The 4,866-nt window shown below is 51.5% G+C and overlaps 1 protein-coding gene across 4 annotated transcripts in view; it reads left to right on the top strand.

Annotated features, from left to right (window-relative positions):
- The window catches only part of GRIA2 (glutamate ionotropic receptor AMPA type subunit 2), an 86,017-nt gene that overhangs the window by 944 nt on the left and 80,207 nt on the right, over nt 1-4,866 (top strand). The gene's annotated exons all lie outside the window — the stretch shown is intronic.

Below are 4,866 nucleotides of genomic sequence, written 5' to 3'. Positions count from 1 at the left end.
CGGCGGTGCGTGAGGGCCGCGGGGGGCGCGCGCCGGGCCCACGCAGGCCGGGTGGGCGCCGTGGGGTCCGGGCGCTGTCACCCGCCCACGGCCAGGCCCGACCCAACAGCGCGCTGAGGCCGCTCAGCCATCTTGGGGCGCGCTCCCCACGCGCCTGCCGTCCGCGCGGCGCCGGGTTCAGGCCGCGAAGCCCGGCCTCTGCCGCCCGCGGTTCTAAGGCCGGGATCCCCCAGCACAGCCCGGCGTCTGCGGGCAGTTCCTGCCATCCGCCGCACGCGGCGCCCACGCCCGGCAGCCCGCTGGTCTGCATCCACCGAGGCTTCCGCTCCATCCTAAAAGCAGGACACCATCTTGCGACTGCTTTCACCTGCGTCCGGGAGAAACGGAGCCCTTTCTGACCGAGAGGGCAGGGACACAGACAGGGGCTGTGGCAGCAGCCTGCAGTGCGCCGCGGGCCCGGAGGCTTTAGTGCAATGTGTTGTTTTCAAACGCTTCTGATAAGTGGGAAAAGATGGGGGATGGGCGGAACGTGCATTTGCAGCTTAAGAAAATGTCCGTAAAAGGAGATCTTGGCCAATTTTAGCGGGTAGGAGAAGCGCTCCAGTGGGATTTCCAAGGCCTGGTGCTTGACCTACTTACCAGCAGACTAGGCGCTGCCTTCGGTGGGGAGAAGTTCCCATTTTCCTGAATCACACGGTCAAGGGCTGGGCACGGTCAGTGCAGCTACAGGAACCCGGCAAAACGCCCAGGGTCCAGTGCTCAGGAAGTGCTGGGTGAAGGGGTGGGGAGCTTCTGCAACTACCAACAGCTGTTCTGAAAACAGCGGCAGGCCGGGAAGCCCACTGGGTGGCGGAGCAGAGGATGACTGCTTGTTCCCCGGAGCTGTCGGTTCAAAGCCGCCCACGTGGGAGCTCAGAGTCCCGGTATTTGCAGCTCCCATGTTCCAGGTTGTGTGTTGCTCGGGAGCCAGAGGGCCATACACTGAGGCTGTGCATAGAATTTTCCAGAGCTGATGTTGCCTCTGGGGCCACATCACGTAATATTTTGTGACTCAGTTTCTTCATTCCTTTAGATTTTCAAAATCTAGACATGGTTAAATGAAAGGGAGTATGGGATTTCTGTCCCTCCGTGTGAGTGTGTGCATGTGCACGTGTGTGCATGTGTGTGCGTGTGTGTGTGTGAAGGGCATAGGAAGATGGGCAATTAAATGAGTTAAACTCTTTGGAGAGCGACACGCTGATGTAGCCCACAACCACCAGAGCAGCGGCATGTCTGGGCTGAAGCCAGGTCAGACCTGTCAGACCTGTCAGCAAGTCCTCACCACTAACCCTGCCCACGGGCCTGCTTTGCTGCCTGTCCGTCTGCTCTTGCTGTCTGCCGGAGGGTTAGGGTTTCATCCTGCGTGAGTGGAGACGGCGCTGGCAGCTAGACTGAGACAGCTTCCCGGTTTCTTCCAAAAATGTCACTTTTCTAGCTAGCTGGGGTAAAGAATGTCACCGTTCCAGACTCACCGCCGGCGTGCTCCTCTTCCTCGCCAAGCCATAAAAACCCACAGGGAGAGATTCCTATATTAAGAAGGTGGAGCCTTACAGCTTCATAGTATAATTTGAGAAGAGAAATGGCATCAATTTACTTACTTCGTTAAGTTCCTGAGATGAACTTGTCTGGACACGCTGAGCTGGGCTTTGATTTGAAGATCAAGAGACCCCTCCAGGGTCGAGGTCAATGCAGACTCTGGAGATGGGCGAGCTCCCGCAGTGTCCCTTCACTGTCACCGCAGGGTGAAGGGAGACCCTTTGTCTCCCGTGTTTCCATGGGTACTGAGGAAACAAAGGCAGATGTCCAACTTCTCTCCTCCTCTCTCCCACTCTCACTTGCTTCCCTTTCTCTGCCCCTCTTTTCTTAGCTAGAGATAGTACGAAGACTTTTATTACAAACGGTCAAACACAAGTCCTCATTTTGAGAAATGCAAAGCATAAAACCAGAAAAGGAAGTGGGGACTAGCGCCAATGCGTTCAGGGTTTGAACCCAGGGACAGACCTCGAGACTTCATTTCCTCCTTCAAACATTCATTTTCTCAGTACCTTCCTTCGAGGCTGCCCCAGTTTCAGGAGGTAAGTGGCAGCTTCCCGGGGTGCCCGTGTTCCCTGCCCTTCGCTGTTAAGCTTCTTGGAACAGTTTTGAAGCCTTGGAGTCCGGGAGTCCCAGAACAGGCCAGGCAGCTTGGGCTGTGCATGAGGGAGAGCTTCAGGAATAGGGTGTTCCAGCAGCCCCTGACCACTAGGATGTCGCACACACAGTACCTTCCTAAACTCGGACTTCCGTAAAACAGTAAGCTGATGTTGCTGTTTGTACATATACCACATCTAGTACGTAGTTAACTATCAAAATTAACAGCAGATTTTAGAAATAGACTAATATTTTTACATCCTAAAAAAATAGTAAACTTGAATGCTGTACTAATTTTGCTTAAAATAAAACTGTCTAAAGGGTTATAAACAAGAGTATTAGGTACCACCAGGTTGGGGATTAAAAATACTAAATATTGAGTTTATTCTTTAAGGATCTTCTATTTCTTTTAATGAATGACTTTGATAAATAGCTATTAGTCTAACTAAAGATAATTTAACAATTTAATATTTCAGTTTCATAACACAAAACAATTTATAAAACATATTAAATTGAAGAAACAGCAAGTAAAAATCCACTTTTTCTCTAAGAAACCAGCAGATGGAGATGTTGGAGAGAAAACTGTTGTTTCACAAAACACTTGTGCACACTGGGTACCTTTTTAAACTGTAAACGAATTTACTCAGGGAAATTGAAAAAATATAAATGGCATCTCATTTGCAAAAAAGTCATATAAAGTGCTTTGTTTGAAAAATAACCTTAATCCCTTTTAAGAACAGATTGCTTTAAATTTTATTTTTCAAAGAAGTTCCTAGGATATTCTTGTCAGTTTGATTTATAAAGACATTTAGGGAATAGATTGCAAATACTATCAGCATAGATTGTAAATACTTTCGAGAAAGAAAGAAAAAAATCTCAAGTTACATTTCTTCAGCTTTTAACCTTGTTTCTTCAGGCATCATTTTTGAGGTATATCTCTTATCATTGAATTTTAGTCATGAAATACTGAGATTGTGTATCTATGTGTTTGTCAAAATAACTGGTGTTTGCTAAGCCTTATTACACACTGCAGAGGGAAGTCAGTGCCTGTATGTTCACATGTTGTGTGTGTATGTGTGCACGTGTGTGGCAGTCATCATAGAGTATAAGAGGGCAGATGGGCTGGGCTGTCTTGTTTCGTCGTGTGTGTGTGTGTGTGTGTGTGTGTGGTCGCTGTCATAGAGTGTGAGAGGGTAGAACAGGGCTGGGCCGTCCTGTTTCGTCGTGTTTGTGTCTGTGTGTGTGTGCATGTGTATTTGTGTGTGTATGTGTGCATGTGTGTGGCTGTCATCACAGCGTGTAAGAGGGCAGCATGGGCTAGGCTGTCCTGTTCCATCATGTGTGTGTGTGCACGTGTGCATGTGTATTTGTGTGTGTATGTGTGCATGTGTGTGTGTGTGCATGCGTGCATGTGTATTTGTGTGTGTATGTGTGCATGTGTGTGTGTGTGCATGCGTGCATGTGTATTTGTGTGTGTATGTGTGCATGTGTGTGTGTGTGCATGCGTGCATGTGTATTTGTGTGTGTATGTGTGCATGTGTGTGTGTGTGCATGCGTGCATGTGTATTTGTGTGTGTATGTGTGCATGTGTGTGTGTGTGCATGCGTGCATGTGTATTTGTGTGTGTATGTGTGCATGTGTGTGTGTGTGCATGCGTGCATGTGTATTTGTGTGTGTATGTGTGCATGTGTGTGTGCATGTATGTGTATGTGCACATGTACGGTTGTCGTCACAGTGTGTAAGAGGGCAGCATGGGCTGAGCTGTCCTGTTCTGTCATGTGTCCATGTGTGTGCATGTGTGTGTGTGTGCACATGTATGGCTGTCGTCACAGCGTGTAAGAGGGCAGCATGGGCTGGGCTCCAGCGGCGTCATTTCTGTGGATCTGCACACTAATTCCATTTATGCGAAAGCGGCATGGTACCGTAACCAGCCCGGACACTGCTGAGTGGGGACCAGGCGTGCGGTGACAGAGCCGTGGACAGGGCCAGGACTGGCACCTTCCAGCCCGGTGTTGCGGTCACTGCCGCCTCCATCATGTAAGAATAGTTTGATTCTGAGCTGCATGCAGTTAGACTTTCATACTTCACCCACAGAAAGAGAACCTCAAGGAGACGATGGCACACAGGAAGCAGAAGCGGAAGCCGGGCACCGGCTGAAGGACCTCCTGTCTGGGGCCGAGAGCAGAGCGTTTCAGTAAAACGACCACCTGACACGCAGAGCGCGCTGCGGGGAGTTCTTCCCAGCGCTGTTCCCGTGAGGCCGCGAAGGCTGGAGCTGGGACAGGGCTGGGACATGGCCGTCCCCCGTGCCACGCCGGCACTCCTGTCCGGCAGCGCCAGGCCATGTCCGGCTCACGCCGGCCTCGGAGCCTCAGCTGGTCTCTCGCAGCCCCTCGCAGACTCGCGAAGTTCGGAATGCTGAGGGTGTGAAGGAAAGCCAAGAACACAGCAGCCGCTCAGTGATTCTAGCGCTGCACCGTCGCGCTTCCAGGAAGTCTGTGCTGTTCTCCCCGTCCTCCCCCTTCTGAGAAAGCCGGTGGGAGGACCCCTGTGCAGTGCAGACCCCGTCACAGGAAAGACGGCCCTGACAGGGTCGCGGTCCACGAGGAGCTGGAAGCAAGCAGAGTTCAGCACGCTGCAAGCTCAGCCTGGTGTGAGGCTTGACGCCCACGGCCGCGGCCGGCCACCGGGCAGCCT

The sequence above is a fragment of the Tupaia chinensis genome, unplaced genomic scaffold (assembly GCF_000334495.1).
Source record: "Tupaia chinensis unplaced genomic scaffold, TupChi_1.0 Scaffold143591_1, whole genome shotgun sequence".
NCBI classification, from domain to species: domain Eukaryota; kingdom Metazoa; phylum Chordata; class Mammalia; order Scandentia; family Tupaiidae; genus Tupaia; species Tupaia belangeri.
Note: the sequence above shows the minus strand (reverse complement) of the source record. Positions and strands in the feature narration are given on the sequence as shown.